We start from the raw sequence: 21,034 nt of genomic DNA, 5'->3' as shown, positions 1-21,034 counted from the left end.
TTCTGGTTTTTTTTTTTTTTTTTTTTTTAATTGCAGCCTATGAAGAGTGTTATTTGGCTTAATTCTTGGCCAGGAGTAAAGTGTGATGAGAACAAGACAGACAGAGAAATGCATAGTTTAGAGCATCAAATAAATAAAAAAAAATAAAATATGTTCTTCCTTCTTATAGGACTTAAAGGACTCCTGTCCTCAAATTGTTGACATGTTTGCTTCTTGTTGTTAGCAGTCATTTGAAGGAGAAAATGAACAAGGGAGCTAAACGTTTGGGGAGAGACTGCCAAATGCCCAGCAGAGCCCTGGGGTAGCAGGCTGTGGATTTAATGCATGATGCTGGTTGTGAGAGCATTTTGTACATCTGGTTTGGTTCGTGGACTGGATCCATTTGTGATGGGGAGCCTTAGCTATTATTGTTTGGTCCCTCTGTCTTATTTTAGCTTCACATTACTCAATGTCTGATTATGTTGGACAGTACTCACTGTTGCTCCTGAGAACCTTTTGGACACCAGTGACAAAATGCCAAGGATTATGTCCATATCATTCTATCACGGCTTAGGAAACCTGTGGGAGTGAGCCAAGGCAGGCACTGGATGCTTTGCAGAAAGAGGGGTACCAGCCTAGGATAAATAAACTAAGTTTGTCTCCCATCTTTTCTCCCACTCTGACTGACTGTACAACAAGAAGATGAACTGCGAGTCCTCGAACCCTTTGAGTGATGGCCCTGAGTCTAAAGAATTGTGAGACGGAAAAGGAAACCTACTCTGATACAGCGGGGTGGGAATTTTGGAGATCCTGGGGATTCTGTCATTGTGCTAAGAGCTGAGATCATTACTGGGCACGCTGTTCAGCGAAGCAGGATTTCTGTCCATGTTTTCTTTTCAAGTTTATCCAGCCTGTTTCACAGCTGTGATAACTTGTGGCACAGTGCAGTCCAAAAGCTGGCATGTCTATGTATATATATAGGCATAATATTAGTTACTCATGCTTTCTATCTGAAATTGAGAGTTGCTGCTTTGAAAAGAATGGATACCTGAATTTTGGGTTGTTATGTGAACCAAACAAAACCAGACAGAATATTTGGCACATAAGGAAGTATTATATTTCATTTCATTGTAATGTTTTCAGTGGATCCAAAATTCACATGTTATCCTAAATTCACAAGTTGTCTTCAATGCTGCATTTCATCTTTTTATCTTAGGTTTATCTGGAAGGAGTATCTATGTCAACCAAGCCAGAGACATCAGGAATACTGATTATTTCACCAAGGTTAATATTTCCTAACAATAAAACCCGTTTTTTATGGATTCACTTACTTAGGGCAGTACTGCTCACGTATAGGAGGTGATACTAAAATCTCTCTGAATGTTTTTGTAAGTAACTGAAATTGCTGTGACATTTATGGTATTCCCTTTTCTTAGATTAGGGAATGAAGCAGTTACTTAAACTGCTTTCAAAGCAAAATTATGGAAATTTTCATTTTGGACTTACACTGAAAAAATGAAAGCATAAAGTTCCATTTTGGATGATACAACTATATTTTGGTATCCCCCCATGCCCAGTGGCATGTCACTGCAAGGACTTGAAAACAGGATGTGAGGGCACATCCAGTGCCTTCTTGCGACTCTTTGCCCAGCTGAAGAGGTGACATGTGTCACAAGAGGGACTCATGTGCCATTCAGATGTTCAACTCTGTGAGGGACCAGCGCAAGGTCTGCCTCTGTAAACAGAGCCTGAGGCTCTGCAGTAGCAGGGTGAGCTTAGGATGCAGAGAATAAGGGAAAGGGTTTTGAGGTATTGGCTGAGCTGCTGGAGATGTCCTAGACAGACAAGAGGTCAGCTGTATGTGGAGAAAGTCACCTTGTCCCATCAGTTCTCTAAGAACAGCTGGGGAAAAGGAGTGAAGAGCTCTGCAGAGACAGTGGGGCTGGGGGGAAGGTGCAGGAGGCTGTAACAGACACTGGAACAGGTTTCCCAGAGAAGATGTGGATGCCCCATCCCAGGAAGTGTTCGAGGCCAGGTTGGACGGTGCTGTGAGCAACCTGATCTAGAGAAAGGTGTCTTTCCCCTTGGCAGTAGGGTTGTAGCTAAATGTACTTTAAAGTACCTTCCAACCCAAGCCATTCTATGATTAGTGAGTGCTCTTTTCCCCCTAGAAAATCCCTCTCCCTCTGCATTCTCCTTTCTTTAGGATATGAGTCTCTGAGCTCACATTTCCTGGAGCTTGCAGACTTGTCACCATCCAGCATTGTAGTATCAATCCAGCTCATAAAAGGCAGTCTGCCCTCCCCATTCATCTCTTCTTGGTGCTTTGAAGGAGGAAAAGGCAAAAAAAAAAAAGATATAGAAAAAGAAAATACAGAGGGTCCTCCCAGAGGAGGCACTGAAGTCATTGCCAGAATTAGGTGTGAAGGTGATGGCTTCTGAAATGTAAAGAGTTTCCTCCCCTTTTCCACCAGATCTGCAGCACCAAGACATAGGGTGAGACTGCTTATCTCATCCCTGCCTTTCCAAGTATTGACAGTGGTTATCAAGAACTAATAAAGTACACAGGGCCCATCTCTGGGCAACGTCTACCTGCCTCCTGTATTTGAAGTTTTAAAAACACTGCCTGGACCTTTAATCTTATTTCTTTCTGCTAGCTTCATGAAGTTATGAACAGTTTAAAAAAAAATTCAAAAGAGAAAACTTATCTTTGGTACTTAACTCAGGAGTTGAACAAAAGTAGTGAAAAAATACTGCAATAGGTGTTGAGTAAAAATGTCTGTTGTGGTAAGTATTCTGGGTATAGCTGCTCTTTCATGACAACTCCTTTGAATTATTTCCATGTGGAACAGAGCAGCTCTGACAGCAGCTCTTTTTTAGAGGGAGGCAATTTCCCTCATATATGACTTGTCAGCTGCTAACTGTGGGTGTGTAAATATAGCTGAAATTTGGAAATAGTGCCGATCTGGCAGAGGTTTTGGGCAGTTATTTATGACTGAATGGGTGAGATTTATGAAGTTCAGATTGATGGTAAGTGTTGCAGGGCAGGTACATTACCCAATCTGGTGTTTGTGTGGAGTACCTTGATAATTTTATATTGATTTCAATACAATTCTTCTTAAAACAGCTAAGGATAAAGTATGTAATTTATATAATATCTGTAAGACTATTCAGAAGCACTTCACTGTAATTTTACTTCAATCTTATTGACCTTTTCTTCTCACTTTGCTTTTGCGCTTGTGTCCTTCTTCTCTCATCATTCTCACATCTCATGTGGAATTTCTCCTCCTCCCACTTCATCTTTCAGCTGAACTCCCACAAGGCATGGGAACCTCCCTCCATACCTCCAGCACCAGTAACCTCCTTTGTGAAGCATCTGCTTTATCTCTGTGGTTTTAACTCACAAATTTATTTCTTCTTGCTTAGTTTGTCTTGCATCATCCAGTGCCGTGTTTCTGGTTTGTGTTCTGTCTCAGGTAAGCAGCCTCTGAGTGTGATCCCTTCCCTGACTTGCCTTGCTGTGCTCTTGGTGTGTCAGCTTTCCATTTCTGTCTACACAAAGAATTGAGTTTGTTACAGACAAGTCCCCAGGTCAGCTTTGCAATAAAGCCGCTTGTTTCAAAATAATTTCAAGCTCATGGGGCCTTAACTAAGAAAGGTCTTAAGAGCTTTTAGGAGGGCTAAGAATATGTCTGTCATTTCAAGCCAACTAAAGATGCCAGTACTATAATTCTATCTCTGAGCCTTCTGCAAACTTCTCCTTTGACTAGAAACTCTCTTCCTGAAAAATCAAATGGAGACTTATCTTACTTTCAAGGTGTTATCTCCCTTTTGATCTGGCTATTTATGAGATCTTCTCATCCACGTAGTCCAGAGAGAGTATTACAGAGGACAAAGCACCTTTCCTGTCATCATATCCATGTCTGAAGTGCCAGACACCCTCTGATTCCTAAAATTCAAATAAATCCACTTTTCATCCCTCATTGTATCTTAATGTATCAAGATAACAGAAGAACCTCCTCCTTTTTTCAGGAAATTTTCAAATGCTATTATTAGTCAAAATTTTTCTCCATCACAGTATTGTAGAAGGTGTAACAAACTCGAGGAATAATTAGTAAAAGAAACAGAGAAATCAGCAGATGAGAACTCCCTCTTTCAAGAACATCAGCTTGTTTTAGTTGTGTCTAATATCATCTCTGGGACAGAGTATTGCCTTTATTTGTGCTGAGTCTTTGCTGCATCCAGCAGCAAGCTTTTATTGAAACTTCAAGTTAGTAATTTAGCTTGAGTTGTCTGAAAGCTGGAATTTTGTGTGGGTTCGCATTTCTTGCAGATGTCTGTCACATACAGCAAATGTTGCTGGCTGACTGCCCTTAAAAACACAGGGGAAAAAAAAAGGTCCTTGAAAAAGTGAAATGCTAATGACTTACAGCCACTTCATGTCTAAGAGCTAGTGAATGCACTTCTTGCTTGAGAGGAATGGGAACAAGGAAGCTTGGAGATGGCTTAGCGATGGGAGGCTTTGTGTTCTTTTTGAAGGAATGCTTGCAAATTCTCTGTTTGGTAGCTGACTTTTTAAAATGCAGTCAAATCAGTATGTGATGATGACAGAAACAATCGTATTATTATAAGTTTGACTCAAAATATGTATTCCATTGGACAAAAAAATTACAAATTATTCAGAAAATATACTCTAATATGCTCTGCTGGGTTTCAGTGTCTCCAGGGAACTTAATTTTATGACTATCAACTTGCCTTAAAGCCCCAGAATATGTGATTCACAGTCTCACCATCCTATTAGTTTGTGTTTCTGTTTGGAAAGTGAATCAATTTCTGGATCTGATGTGTGTATAAACAGCTTCTTTTTCCTTATAGTCTCAAGAGAAATCATGAAATGTCAGAGAATAAAGGCACACAGAGATATAGATGAATCCCAGCGCTGAAAGCTGAAAGTTAAGATGTATCTAAACATTAGAACTTTAATAAGTGTTCAGTGATCAGTGCTTTGCCAGCAATGTGACAGTGTGCTCTCTCCCACTTACCAGCTATTTGTACACAGTGTACTTTGGTCACTGGGTGCAGTAACCAGGAAAGAACAAAATACTTGGCAAATTAAATCTAAAGATTTCCACTCCTGCTGTAGAACAGATAGATGTAATGTACCATTTCATCTTAAACCAAATTATGTACCAGGACATTTAGATACTTTTTTTCTGAGGACATCAATGTATAATGTCTGATATTATAAGGACTGAGATGCTTAAATTCCAATTATGAAAAAATCTTTAAACTGAAAGCAGAGATACCTGAACTCAATAGCTCTGTGATACACCTAATCTTTCCTCTCCTTTCTTACTGTTCATTCAAGTACACATGTAAAACAAGGACTTGATCAAAAGCTCTTTGAAGTAGATAATCTGTCAGCTGGCTTGGCCACTGCTTGGACATCACCTGTATGTTTTGTCTTTGTAACAAATGCTTTAGAGATTTCTTGAGTGTTGATAGGGATAGAGGGTATGACACACACGATGCAACTGAGACAACTGAGTCTGTTTGGTGTTTGTTATCTTCAGCTGTTATCTTCTGCACAGTAGTGGAGCTATGTCTTTTGCACAGCATGCCTTTGCAAGAGCTTTTCCACAGAAGATTTTTGAGGAAAAGAATTTCTAGAAAAGATATAAATGTTATCTTCAGAATCTAAATGTTGACTTCAGCTGTCTAATGGGGATATAAGGAAGCCCCCTACCAGATGTTTCTTGTAAGGGGAAAGTGATAGGAGAGGGAATGGACGTGTATTTTGATGTGGGAAATCCCCCTTGGATATTAGGGGAAAAAAAAACAACCAAAAAACCAAATCACAGTAATGTAGCCAAGCATTAGAGCAGGTTGCACTTGGAGATAGTCAGACCTGACAGTCTTGAACAACCAGATCTGACTTGGTCATACCTAGAGCAGGGGATTGCACCAAGTGACTGCCGAAGATGCCCCCCAGCCTGTGTTCTGTGCTCCTATGAATTCTGTTCTTTTATGTAGTTTACTGTTTCCATCTAACTCTTAAATAAAGGAGAAATGTTCTGTCTGTTTTCAGAACCTACTGGGTTTTTCTCCCATTTACTTAGATGAGAAATGGAAAGGTTTCTAAAGAAAGGATTCAGTGAACTGCAAAACCATATACTTCTCTCTGGAACCATAGATTTGGTTTATAATACCCAGTAGAAAACATGTGCTGAGAGCTCACTGATTTTATGAGCGGAGATATCTGTATCCATGAATAAGATTAATTTGCAGTGTTTTCCTCTCTTTTCTTTTTAATGAACAAAACAAATAAAAGTATTCTCTGGTAGTTTGGAATATTAAAACATGCCTGTTTTCATACTGAAAATAAGATCAAGTCTAATAAATGCAATTATTACCACTGATAGGTCTGGTTTTCCATATAAATATAAACATCTCTTCTTGCTGTTTCTAATAATCTACATCTTAGTGGATGTATGTCTTTTGCAGTGTGCTTTTGCAATACTTTTGTCCCAAAAGATTTTCTTTGTGAAGCTGTTAAAGTCGAGACTTTTAAAGACTCTTGTCAAAACCTGAGAATTAAAATTGGTTCTTTTTGAAATGTAATTGTTTTAAGCAGTTTTTCAATTAAATAACCTGAGTATGCTTTTGCAAATTAAGAAGTTACACATTTCTACTTGAAATATTTTATTTTCCATTTCTAAGTAGAGAATTTATAAACTTTTTAAAAAGCTGCAACATGAAATGTATTATGAGCTGAAATTCTGGTCAATTAATTTGGCTTGATTTAGGGTGGTTAAACAGACTCTGTATTGCAGGATTTCTTATAGTATGGTATATTTCTTATAGTATTTAACACACAATGTATTTATAGTATATTACAGCAAAGGATGGGGTATGTTTATGGAATATGTACATATAGAATATGAACACTAGGTCTTAAATGGATGCTGTGTTTTAATTCATCTGGCAGCTTAGCCCCACACATCCCTTCACTCCCTCTGCTGGTGGGATGGGGGAGAGAATAAGAAGGGTTAAAGTGAGAAAGTCCTGGGCTGAGATAATGGCAGTTTAACAGAACTTTTTTTAACAAAAGCTGAGCACACAAGCAGACCTGAAGTGGGAATCCATTTAACACTCCCCATGGGCAGGCAGGTGTTCAGCCATGCCAAAACATCCATGCTCCATCTACATGTAATGGTGACTTGGGAAGACAAAAGGCATCACTCCAAACATTCCCTGTTTCCTTCTCCTTCCCCCAGCTGTATATGCTGAGCATGGCACTGTTTGCTTTGGGATATCCCTTTGGGGTCAGCTGTCCAGGCTGTGTCCCCTCCCAGCTCCTTGCACATTCCCAGCCTCTCTCTGGTGGGGTGAGAGGCAGAAAGAGCCCTGACTCAGTGTCAGCTCTGCTCAGCTGTAACACATCTCTTTGTTGCCATCAACACTGTTCTAAGCACAAATTCACAACATAGCCCCCTGCCATCTACTGTGAAGAAAATTAACTCTATTCCAGCCAAAACCAGCTCAATGGACTTCAATATATCCGTTCTGTAATAAAAGTCTGGAAATAGGACAAACCTGTCTCATGAAGGAAAATAAGAAAAAGATGAAACTTCCTTGATTTGGTAGATCCAACTGGGTTGCAGTTGTGACAGACACTCCAGTAGCACTGCTTCTAGATGTGAAACAGCCTGGGAAGTGAATGAAGGTGCAAAACTTTAACCTGCAAAGGAGGTTTACATTTTTTTCTGAAGCTAGTTGTTTCTCAATAAATGTTTCTCTTTCCCTCTGATAAACAGAGTAGAAACTAGCACAGAACCAGGATAGTTTAACATAAATACTGTACATGGGGATTTTCTACCTACCACATCATCTTATGGTTATTGTTTAAACATCTGGCTTTATAACTAGTGTATTTTTCCTTGTCATTTGGGACAGGTCTGCAGAGTTCTGCCTTCTTGGGAAAAAGGAAAGCAATCCTGTGAAAACTGATGTTTCTTGCAAGAAACATGTACAGTAAAGACCAGATGGATTTCATCAGTATTATTTACTTAGCCAGGAAGGACTGTTTATCAGTACAATATACAGGTCATTGCAAGCTTATAAAAGACAGTGAAGGAGTTGTGACCAAATCAGTTAAGTTTCACTCCTATTTTCTGAACGTTGGCTTTCTTGGCTACTGAATAAAGCTTTTGAGAAATAAAGCTTTGGCTTCACAAACCAAAATGTATTGTATAGTTTAATGGTAAGCAGCCAAGATTATAATTTTTGAGAGACCAAAACAATTTGTCTTCTTCCATGAAAGTTTCCTGAAGCATTTTCATAGAAAAACAGATGTTTTGCACACACAGGTTACTCTCGGGCAAGGACTGCTTTAAATTGTATTTAATTCTCAATAGTTTTTCTGCTACCTACTTGTTGAGCAAAAAATAGGCACAATTAATTATTTTGCTTAGAAATATCTAATACCCTAAGTATCTATATGCTTTAATCTCCAAGAAACTATTGCAGAGAATTATAATATTCTCCAGATATTGCCCTTAGGATAGATGATGATTGACACTTATTTGTTAAGACATAATTGATTTCCAAAAGCAGTGGATTTGGATTCCCTTTGAAAAGCTTTCTTTGCCCTGAATTAATGAACAGCAAACTTTAGAAGAGATGCACTCGTGCAAGCTTTTTGTTACACACAGCATATGCTCTGTGTGAGTTTAAGTAATGCTTGTGTAGATGTGTGTGCCTCCTGAAGAGGCAAGCATTGTACCAAAGTCAGCACAGAGAATCTTTACACATGAAGTGCAGACATAAAACAATATCCAGGAAAACAGCATCTAATTTAATGCACAGTGTGGCTGTGAGATTACTGTCGAGTAAGTGTCGAGTAAGCTTGCAGTGCAGAGCTAAACCTTGCAGAAATGTGTGAAGAGCACTCAGATACAAAATCAAGATACATATCTCACTTCTGTCCCTGGTTTTCTTGTCAGGCTGTCCTCCTTTCCCTTTTCTTTCTGCTATTTTACAAGAAGCATCTGCTTTCTAGAGGATGGGGGAAGTTCGGCTATAGTGAGTGTGAGGTTTTATTAACTTTTTTTTCTATTTGCTAATTCTGTGGATTTGATTATCATCTCTCTATTATCAGGTTCTTGCTTTTCTATAGAATTAAATTGGTCCTACTGCTCATTCTTCAGCTGCAGTGCAGAATGGCAGTGTGTCCTCAGCACACACCTCCTTAGCACACCCATGGTTCAGGAGTACCCTTCCACAACTATATGCTTATAGTGTATTCATATGACTTGTGTCACATGCCATGGGAGTCCTCCTGGGGAAGGAGGAGGACAGCTGATTCTTTATTCTGGGGTCACAGTTTCACCATGGTGAGTGGCTGCTGTGGTGTTAGGAGCACTCAGCACACCTTGTTAGAGATGAGTGCTTTGTAACAAGAAATTACACTGCCGGAGAGCAAATTAGTGATTGAGATAAAATCACTTCTAGATTGTAATTGTGCTAACAAAATATGAGACAAAGCTTAAAGTATAATTTTAGCAGTATTTAATGAAGTGGAACAGTAAATTAACCACCACAATGCTAACTAAACATATATAGAAGAATTGCAAATTATAAATGCTCATTTTTGCTAAGTTGCCTCTACCATCACCAGATGGGGTGATTGACTTCAAGCTGAATTAAAATGGCTCAATTTACAAACTAAATTTTAAATCTTTTCCAATTGTTGTCCTTTAATGCAGGCAGGAAAAGGTGACTCATCTGTTCAGCACTGCATAGTTCACTGGGTGGGGAGAAAATGACATATTTTATCTGGTCACTGAGATCTTACTGTGTCGTTTCACTTTGTGTGTAGCAATTAAGGCAAAGTGAATTACTTACCTGACAAATTTAGTCTCTTGTTCCTTCAATGGAAGTATTATTACCTCTAGATTATATTTGTTTGAGTTGCCTGATGGCAGGTTTCTCTCATCACCTCAGTTGCTGACAAACTGTAATTAGGTATCCTTGTGCATGGTGCTAGATGAAGAAGTTGCAGGGAACTGGTGCAGTTCCTTTACAGTTTATTTAATTAACTTTGTGTGCTGGATCCAAAAGATTTGGGGAGCCTGGCCTCCCTTGCTTTGTCAAGCTGTGTAAATCCCATATCAATTATACCTCCTATTCTGGAAACAAACAGTGGAGCATACAAGCTTTGAATTTGCTTTGCATGATTCTTTATAGGAAGCAAACATAAAAAGCGTTTGTGTTCAGCCACAACACATTCATTGTTAATCTGAAGTGAATATTTATAACTTTCTTTTTACTACTAGCCTGACACTATGAGCAATTATAGCAGTATTCAGCTAAATCTGCCCAGCCTGTGCCTGGTCAGAATTTTCTTTCCCTGTGTTTCTAATACATTTCGTACACATTATTTTGCCCTTAATGCCTTTATAGCTTGTTTATTGGAAACAGGTTTTTAATTATTTTTCAACAGTACTGGAGACCTGATTTAATGAGCAATTGTTAGATATACTAGGGAGACACATTCACCTGATTAATGTGATAGTTAACTGAGCAACAAAATTGCCTCATGAAGAAGCAGCTGTATACAGAGTTGAAGCAGTAAAAAAGTTTGAGGGAATGTGAAGAAAATATTTGAGGAGAGATAATTTAAAATAGGATACTGGGCAAGTCAGAGGCTAGGTATAAATATACAGTGTTGGCTTGCTGGTTGGTTGGTCTCTTAGTACACATATGTGTGCACACACGTGCCTATATTTGCTAGGAGACAGTTTATGGATAAATAAATAGGTACTGCAATAGAGATTGAAAGATACTGCTTTGGAATGCTGGAATATTCAAGGGCTGTAGAAAAAAAATGAGGAGGATGGTTCCTTCAGGTGTGTGTTGGAGATGAAACTGCTGCAGCCAATGCTTCAATGGCGTGCAGGGTTGTCCAGCTTCAGTGCTAATGTGTGCTTTTGGAAACAAGTCTGTTCTTTGAGAAATAGGTCTTCTCAGAGAGAGGAAGGTAAGAGAGAAGTTTGACATTCTTTAGTTGTCAGAGTTCACACTGGGGTATTTATTGTGTCACTAAATTGCTCCTATCAGCAGCACTTACATTCTCAGTTTGGAAGCTTGTGGTCTGCTTAAAGGATCAGACTAACACGATCACCACAGATTTTTAGTACAAGATAGTTCCAGTCATGCATAACAATGCCATCTTCCCTCCTCTTTGCAAGCAGCATTTGCAAAGAAAGATGGTGCAGTGGTAGCCCAGTAGGAGCTCAAGACTAGATCATCAGGTTTCATTCCTGCAGAGGGCTGTGGCACCCACAGAGAGAAGGGTTCACAGAGTGCACAAGGTACACTGAGGCCAAAAAGTGGCTCAGTAGTAGACTCAGGTAAAAGAGGAGAATTCAGTACAAATGCCAAAAGAAACAGCCCAGCTAGTTTCTCTCATGTAGTTCCCAACTTGACTTGTATGATGGATATTGCTTTACAAGCCTGAAAATACAGAATGTTTCAAAGTCATGGTATGTTATAAACCATCCCACTCACTAGCTTACTGGACCCCTTATGACCTAACATAACCCCTCTGGTTTCAAGTTAAGGCTGGTGGCTTTGTGTTCCTGCTCACTCACTAGTGAGGGCAGGAACTTTTTTTTTCCAAAAGGAAAAGTGAGCTTTTTGTATGGAATGTTGTATTCTTGTTCACATGATTTAAACAGATGAGAGCTGTATAGATTATAAAGAACTCACTCTGGGAAAATGAACTGACTTTCTGTGCAATCACTCTGGGAGCATGGATTAGGGAGAAGACTGATAAGATACTTTGTCAAGATCAAATCTAAGTGAAAGTGGGCTGGACACATTACTGGTATTATAAGAGATTTAAAGAAAATAGAGAAAGATGTGAAGGGAACTAGCATGCACCTGTTTGGAAGAGGAAAATGCTCCTATGAATGTCAAACTCTCTGCCCCACTTAAACTGGTTCATCTTGTCTCTGTGTGACAAGTAACTTGGACAATTCTTTGCAAAACATTTTTACTTCCTTGCCTTGCTAACATGATGGAAATAGAAATTGCTTTACTTATGATTTGAATGCTTCCTTCAAAGGCAGGAGGGTTACTGGTCTGATGGTTGGAGAATCAGAGTAGAATTCAGTAGATCTGGATTAATTTCAAATTCCTGTCATAGCTTTGCTTTAGGAGATTTTTAGCAGATTTTAACTTTCAGGGTTTTTGTCTGTGCCTCATTTTATTCATGTTGTCTGCAAAAAAAAGAGGATGATCCTTATGTTCCACCCATGCTATCATGCCTTGCCAATTCAGCTGGTGGGATTTTTGGGGCTCTGCATGTCTGTGCCATGGATCAGCAGTGTTCCAGCTCTCTCAGACCACACCAGTCCTCTGCTTAAGAAAATTTCTTTCTTGGCTTGAGAGGAATGATCCCAGTGATGCTTTGATTTGGGCTGTACTTGCCTTTTGTTATTTTCTTGTGGTATGGTTGTAAAACCCTTGTGTGGAGGACCTGTGGTGCTGGAGCCAGTGGGGTGTCTGTGCAGGGCAGCTCTGAGCATGGCACAGCATCTTGTGCGAGCCTAAAACAGGTCACAGCTCAACAGACTGACTGGGCACCTGCCTAATCTCTGCCTGTTCAGCAAATTATTTTTAAACATAAACGTGTTCCAGAGTGTTTTGCTACAGATGGGTGACCTCCAAAATGTGCTGATGTGCTCTGCTAGATAAGGATCAGGATTTCTTTCTGGAAGAACTCATTACAGGACAGACACACTAGCATTGCCTGCTTTTTTAGGTAAGAGGCTCGACACTTTGCCATTTATGTGGCAGCCAAAGTAGACAAAAGCAGAACATACTTTTTAAATTGTTTCCTGGCATATAAATAGAGATTATTTAGTGTTATAATTTGCACATGTATTATATTTTAATGTTATCAAACTAAACTATATGATGGCAGCCACTCCTGCTAATCTTGCATTCTTTATTCTTAATAACCAACAAAAGTCATCTGTTGAACTGAAGACTGAGTTGTTGAGTCCAATTTTTGGTTTCATTATGTTTTGTTTGGTTGATTGGCTTGGGTTTTGGAGGTTTTTTTGTTTGATTTAATTTTCCCTATTTAAAAAGCAATCAAGGTAACAGATTTGAAGTGGTGTGATCATGTGTTCCAATGCAGAGTGGAACTCTAGTAACTCCTATTTTATATGAAGACCATTCTAAAAAACTGCTGATTTTTTATTTTTTAAAAATAGCAAATAATACACTATATTGTCACCTTTGAAAACTTTGGGACTTTAATTGAACAGCTGGCCATTTATATGTCTCTGAAACTTGTCATAAATCTAACACTGTGCAGCTAATAAAAAGCAACAGGAAAAGTGGTCAATCCAAAGTACTTGCAGTCAGAGCATCCTGGACTCTGTGTATCAACATCTGTATAACCACATATGGAAAACTATTAAGCCTGGACTTCTAAAATGCCTGAGATAGGACAGCTTTTGAAGCAAAAGCAGCAACCAAAGTTTGTAAAAGCAACTGACTAATTTGTGTGTTTATACATATAAGCATATATGTATTTACAAACTGTATGATGTATTCACACCTGATACAGAAATATGAATGCAAAAGTGGTGTACAGTTCCTTTCTGAAAAACTGTCTGCCTTAGCTGTTTACCCTTCTTCCCTCACCCTTGTCCTCAGACTAACCAGGCACATTTGCAAAGCTCAACCGTCTTCTAGCTCACACTAAAAGGAAAATTTGGCATGATTTCCTTCTTTGTAACCGGGGCCCTTTCACTAATTTGCTTGACACAGATATGGTCCTGAGGAGTCCCTTCAAGGGATTTAGATCCCTCCCTACCATTGTCATCCCTTGTGTTTTGTCCAGGTGCACACTCTGCAACTGTCTCAACAATGAAGTGGGTTCTTTTGTTTATTACTTTTTTATTCCTGAGTATTAACACTTCTGGTAGGAGGCATGTAACAGAAATGTATTTGCCAAATGGTGCTGCCTCTTTCCCTGGATATGGGAAAGCATTTTGTGGAAATGGGAAAACCAAATGAATAGAGCCTGCCAGTTCCACACGCCTCCTGTCTGTGAGCATCCCCACCCTGGGTACGTGGGTTGTGTTACTGACTCAGGGGAATGGGTTTAGAGGAGCCCTTTGTTGAAATATTGGCAGCACATCACTGGACTTGCCGTTGTTGCAGATGGAGCACCATGCCGAACAGATGGATTCTCAGTTTTCTCAAAGAAAGGGAAGGTACTTGATGTACCACGGTGGGAAAGAAGGGAGGGTATTCCAGACAGATGGAAAGGCAGGAAAGAAGGCACGTTCTGTGCTTTTTTTGGTGCACTTGGAGCCTAGCAGTCTCTTTCTGGCAAACTTGGGAAAGTGTAAGCGCAGCACTCTGCGAGAGGGCAAAGGGACTGTAACAGATGTGAAGGAAGCTATTTGCACAGAAGCAATGAAAATGAAGGCTGAGACTAGGAAAATCCAGAGTGTATAAGTGAGTATTATGTTGTGGAAGAGGCTAGAGAGAAATGTCATCTGCACTGTGGAGCCAGGAATCCCCATGTTTCTGCAGGGTGTCATTGGTTTTGTGATGGCACAGTTTGTCCAGTGGCACTGCTCAGATACCGTGTTGCCTCTTCTGCTGTTCTTTCTCCCCTCCCCATCTTGTTCCTACCTCACTGCTGCCTTAATTGTTAGGGCAGGATCAGTCCTGTGCAGCACCCAAGAGTCTGTAAATCTGACTTGAAATCACGTTACCTGATCCAATATTTAGTGCTAAAATCTTCATGCAATTGCCAAATGCAGCAGGCATGAACTGAAAGAAGTGATCATAATTTGGTGTTGTGTGTTTGCTCTCTACAACTTTTCAGACACTTCACACACACACACACACACCAGACTTAGCAGAATTATATTTTATCATGGTATCATTTATGAATTAATAACAATGGACTTTAAGTTTATTTTTACCCCTTAGCTTAATTAGACAATTTCAGCATCTTAGAATGCAGACATTAAAGCTGTTTAACTATAGTAAGGATGCCAAAGGTCTTAGAAATCCAGATTTTCTGGGAAAAATGGAGTGTGATAAAGGGCAAAAAATATTATTTCCAAGTGTGATTTACTGCTGAAAGCAGCTATGCAAAATTATCACTTTCTTAAATAACGGCTTTGGCTTTTGTTCATAGTCAGAGTTGTGTCTACAGCAAAAGAAATGTTGAATGTTTTTTTCTGAAAAATAAAATTACCTGGATTACATACCCACTTCTGCATCAATTATTCTCGATTTTGCAGGACTGAATTATCAGGGAGGCTCTGAGATAAAATGAACAAGGAATGCCATCACTGAATTTTAGTATGAACATTTTTCAAATTGTTGTGTCTGGATCTCTGCCAAGTTTCAGCCCCATAATATATTAAGTCCAACCCACACAAAGTAAGGAAATAAAAAAGAAGGGGAAATAACCCAACAACTTTGACAAGGCAAAAACACAAGGCATTTTTTATGGGGAAACAAGTGGCCAAGAATAATTTATTGGAAAAGTAATTATCTAAAGAGAGTGGGCTCTTCTCTCTAATTGGAAATGATAACATTTTCCAGCCTTACTAAACACAGCAGAGGATCACCAACCTGGTTAAATTAAAATTGAGAAGTTTCTTTCCTCTAGTTTTATTTCTCCTGACACCCAATACTGCAATTGAACCCACTTCCCTTTCTCTATGGCAAAATCTAATCTGGCTGCCACAGGACCTGTGAAAATCATGGAGGTGATGAGCCATGATCTGCTTTCTGCATTGTATGTCTGGCTTATTTAATCTAGTCACCCTCAGATAATAAATATTTCATATGTTGGACAGGTGAAAGGTTTCATTCAGCTGCAGATCTGCTTCCACAGCAACTGATTCTTCTAATATGAACGGTTTAAATGTGTTGAAAACAGCTTGCTTTCTGTTTTTCTCCACTGTGGTTTTATGTCTAATGTATTATTTGTTTTCTCCCTCCTGTCCCTCCTACAAGCAGATACAGAAAAGCTGACAGCATTAACAAGTAATTCTAAACAATTTATAATCCAAACATATTCTCTCTTCCAGTCAAAATGGGATGAAAAATGCCATTTCATTTGACAAGCATAGAGTAAATAGCTAGAGATATGAAATTGCCCGGGTTAGCATCTATAAATACTCTGTACGTAAAAAATGCATGCAGCCACATAACTGCTTTGTACTTTACAGTATGTTCCTCCATTGCTACTGGGTGTTTCCTCAATACCATTGTCCACCAATTGAGTTCATAGAGTTGGGTTTAATCTGTTGGTTTTTTCTGGGGAGGGGGAGGCAGTATCCCAGGTCTGGAGATTCCTTCTCTAATAAAAGCTGCTAGCAAAAAGCTAGAATGAAATGTCTGCAACCGTATCTGATTTCTGCCAATGTTAGTGCTTGTGACGGATCTTCTGGAACATGTCTGCTGCATCCTTTGCATCTTGCAGCAGAAGGAGCTCTTTGGAAGCATAGCTTAGCTCATTCTTCCTCTGCACATTGCCACACGTAGTGGGCAGCTGGTGTCCCTCTCAAGCCATCCCCACACCTGGACTCTCTGATTCATGCTGTGCTCTGTGCCCAACTCCATATCTCTGTCTGCATATATGGCTGGTGGCTTTACAAAGCACTGCCCTTACCTGTCTGCTGAGTCAATTGTGACTTGGTGCAGTGGTGAAATTTTGGTAGATAGGCTCCAAGTAAAGGGATTTTCACTTTACCGTCTCCTATCAGGCTCAGAGACATTTTTACTTGCATCTGACCATCTGTGTGAATGTTCCCTTGATGCAGTTATGGCAGAATGGGGACGTTATTTCATAAGGCACACAGCTGTCTTAGGAAATAAGTTAGAGAACACATCTTAGGGTGTGATTTAGGAGTTTTAGATGTGATGGAGAACCATGCATAGGTGGCTTATTTGATCTTTTCTGTTTACTGTATGGTTTTCTAGCAATGCTGTATTTGGGAATTAGGAAGATGTTCTAGATCAGTTTAGAAAAACTGAAATGACCTGATGCACAACTGCTATTTTGGGTTTAGGGGGAGATGTAAAACAGGTACAGCCTTTGATAGGTGTCTTTGTCTGTGCCTGGTGGCTCTGTGGCAGATTCCCTATTAGAAGAAACAATTGAACTATATCTGACTGTGCAGCCCTCTCCCTTCTGCTTCCAGGCATATAGATTTTAGCCAGCAGGTCTCTGGTTAACCCCTCCTCACTGTTGTTTATTTCCTGCCACTCCGCAGACACACCACTGAGCATTAAGTATGTGAACTCAAAGACGCTCCCTCGCTGCTGTGCAGTCTTAATAGCAAACAGGCACGAGCTGGGCTTCTCCAGGCAGAATTTCTACCTAAGAAACATGGGTTTCAGGAGTATGTCCTGTCTCACCCTTTTCAGATTACATTAAAAGCATCCACTTCAAGAAACTACAACTGTGTTTATTCAAGCTTTGAATTTGGGAGTCGTGCCGGGATCCCTGCCACGGCACGCTTGAACCGTGAAACCCAGGTCAGTTCCATTTTTTGGTTTTTGTGTACTGGCACTGTGCTGCAGCTGTTTGAGCTTCCAGGTCTCTGTGGAAGCAATACTTCTTTTAACATGCAGAGAGCATCATATTTGATTTTATAACCTTACTTCTTGTTTTAGGTTCTGGGGTTTTTTGTACTACTAAACAAAATGTCAGGGTGACATGTCAGTGAACATAATGCGTTCAGAAAGAATCATGCTGACAGGCTCAAAAACTAAATGCTCTCTTTTAAACAGGCAGGAACAGCTCTGATTTTCCTTCCTGCCCATCAGGCTATACTTGGACTTGAGAGGACAGCTGTGCTTCATCTCCCTTTTGCTCTGTCACTGTGACTATTGGCTATTGCAGTCTTGGGCTGTGGGATGTGACCAGTTTCAATGTTCACTGAGGTTGACTTTGTGACTCAAAGGGTGCTGACTCAATAGCTCATTAGTTTTGTCAGTGAATCAACCCTTTCTCTCTCTTCAAGCCTTCTGTGGTGTTGAGGAGTTTGTGGGTTTTTTCTTATTGCTAGAGAGGGAGATGATGGGTTGACTATTGCACTGAAAGCAGCTGGAGGGGTGTTACTTGGTTTGTGTGGGGCACTTTCTGAAAAGGCTCTTTTTGTTAATAATTCTACTCTAGATCCCAGACTCTCCAAATTCACCCAGGGCTTGCATTTTTGAAACTTCATCTTAGTAGTCTTATTGCAAGGTGGATTTGCAGAGGGAAAACCAAAGTTAACAAAATTTGGTACCTGCAATGTTTGTTTCCCCCAAATGTACATCGGAAACTCTGTTTGAAGGCACAGTACTGTTTGTCTGCTTATTGGGAAAAAACATCTGGAGGCAGCAGTGCTTTATGCAAGGAAATTAGTTGGTGATTGACTTGTGGTTCTGCCTTTCCTTTAATTCCTGTGCCCGATCCCTAGTGATTGTATGCTTTGATGTTGCTAGAGTGCTCTTGGAGTAAGTGCTCCTCTCAGTGAAAGTTACACTGCTGTCATTTTTTAGTGTTTCATACAATGGGTGAAGAATAATCTGGAATTCACCCAAACATCGGCATTGCATCACCATGAAGCCTGCTGTTAGAGCCATTGTCCCATTCAGTCACCAAATAAGAGTCTGGAGAACGAATACAATGTCCAGCTCCACATCTCCTTTAGCTCTTTTGTGGTATGTTCAGTTCCTCTGCTCCTAAGAATGTTTCTCTTCTTTCCAACTTTTTTTCCTTTGTGTATTTGTTCCTTTTCTAATTATTTTTGGTCAAGTCTGCAACAGCTGAACAGAATGCATTAAAGGTAAAGATCTGTGATTTTCCTGTGGCAGAAAAATTTGTATGAAAAGATGAATATCTTTTTGGGTATTATATTTGTCTAAGACAATGGGAAGATAAGTTCTGGGTAGCTGGAAATGTTGTGACTGCACCATTAATGTTTAATTACTATTGGTAGCCAAGAAGTGCCTTTCTGGATTAACCAGACACTCAGCTTCTGAGACGTGCATAGGTGGCAGAAAGTGATAAAGCTGGTGAAACCGCACCTCTGGGAACATGTAATGGGATCTTTCCTGTGATATGCAAATGATGCTGCCAAGTGGCTGTATAAACAATTCATGGGAGATGTAGAGAGAGGTAGTTAAATATCTGGATCACATATCAAAGATAAAATCCATCACTGGGAATGGAAAAATGTGTTAAAAGAGTGGTTTTGCTATTAAAAATAAATAAATAATGAGCAGGAAAAAAAATCTTTGCCCAAAGCATATAGTAGCACTGAAGAGTAAATAGCAAATGATTTATCACAATTGTTGCTGTTCAGAGTAAACAAGCATTTAGGAAACCAGTGTGCACAGAGTTTGTGAAAACCAAGACTTTTCCTAGTACAAGTAATCTAGCCAATTATGCTGCTGCTTTTTTTTTTTTTTTTTCATCTTGTAACTGAGGAAAAAAGATTGCTTCACAAATGTTAATTTGCTTGCTTTTCAAGCGGAAGATATGCACTGCTTACTTTTCAGCGACAAAACCAATCCCATCATTTCTATTCTAAGCATGAGCAAAGATCCCAGACAGCCCAGCAAAACGTATTTCAGAGTCATATATAGCCATAGATCAATGAGTGTGGGCAAACCGTATTGATGCCAGCAGAAGTTGAGCTTATGCCTTCAGCCTGAGTTTCTAATTTTTGTATTTTACACTGTATGAGGAAAGGATTCCAGATAATAACACTCTTCCAATAAATCAAAGATTACTTTTTCACAAATGGTACTGAAGCCCTCATTGATTCTCTGTCCAACTTCACTGTTCTTCCACAGAGGTCAATTCCTGTAGCACTTGTCTTCCCTCAGTCTTTTCCTTTATCTGCTGTTCATTTAGGATCTGTTGTGGCTCAGTTGAAGCCCAAGGGGAGGCTCTGCATCCCTCCTTAGTGGGAGCTGCATCATGTGCTAGAGTCCTAAGGCACCAGCAGTGGAAAATTTAAGAAGTCAGCAGGGGATATTAAGGCATCATGAGTCAAGGGAAATATTTTTGTCCTATGACTTTATTTTGTTTTGTTATGTAGCAGGAATGATACTCTAGATAGAATTGTACAGTCACAATAAACAGGTCCCACATTCAACAAATAATGTTCTGTGTTTAATCTCCAACAGAAACTGTTAGATGATCTTCCACCAGGAACAATATCTCCTAATTAACTGTAATTAAGGTATATTATAACTACAGGATATGAAACTAGATGGATCTGTCTCTTGACATTTCATATTTGGATATTTTTTTCTGCTAAGTCTCTTAATATGCTTCAATTAATGATAACAGAGGTCAGGCCATTCTCAGTGATGGATCTGCGTGTGTGAATCTTAGTACCACTGAGATGTGATGTAGCATGAATCTTTCTATCATTAAACTCCCCTTAGAAACATGAATAAATTCCAATTAAACTGAATTTACTTGCACAAATGTTGATTATGACGAAGCTAGGGGTCAAAGCTTGATTGCCTTATCTTGTAAAGTGCAAAAACCTGTGCCAGACATGACAGGAAAGTCGGGTGGCTTGTCTGCAGAGTCTTCAGAAGTTCTGTAGCCATGCATAGCAGGTATGGCATCTCTTTTTATTCACTGAGAAGTCATACAAAACTGTTTTGTTCAGGCCCTATTTGAACAAGGAAATGTTTAATTTTAGTGCCCCACAAAGGTTTTATCAGCTAGAAAATTATTGTTTCTATCTCTCTGTGCTGTGGCAGATATCCAGTCCTCACCATCTGATGAGCATTTGGAGACCTAATTGGTAGAAAACCTGAGGTATAGTCTTTGTATAGATAACTTAATAATTAAGACATTTTAACCATTCCTGAATGAAAGGAAATTGCCAACTTTAAAGTGAGAATTTCCTAGCTCAGGCATTTCTGGCTGTGTAATTAAACTAAATACGCCACTTCCTTGCCCCTAGCCACAGTTGTCCTAAAG

At 39.5% G+C, this 21,034-nt stretch overlaps 1 protein-coding gene across 4 annotated transcripts in view; it reads left to right on the top strand.

The window, feature by feature from the left end:
* The window catches only part of ENOX1 (ecto-NOX disulfide-thiol exchanger 1), a 350,391-nt gene that overhangs the window by 188,161 nt on the left and 141,196 nt on the right, over nt 1–21,034 (top strand). The window contains exon 1 of one of the 4 annotated variants that reach the window (XM_015637176.3): nt 17,348–17,574. The exons of the other annotated variants lie outside the window; for them this stretch is intronic. The gene's annotated coding sequence lies outside the window, so the exon portion shown is untranslated. Of the gene's footprint in view, nt 1–17,347; nt 17,575–21,034 lie in introns of those variants that run through there. 4 annotated transcript variants of the gene reach the window in all.

This window comes from Parus major, chromosome 1, assembly GCF_001522545.3.
Source record: "Parus major isolate Abel chromosome 1, Parus_major1.1, whole genome shotgun sequence".
Taxonomy (NCBI): Eukaryota; Metazoa; Chordata; class Aves; order Passeriformes; family Paridae; genus Parus; species Parus major.
Note: the sequence above shows the minus strand (reverse complement) of the source record. Positions and strands in the feature narration are given on the sequence as shown.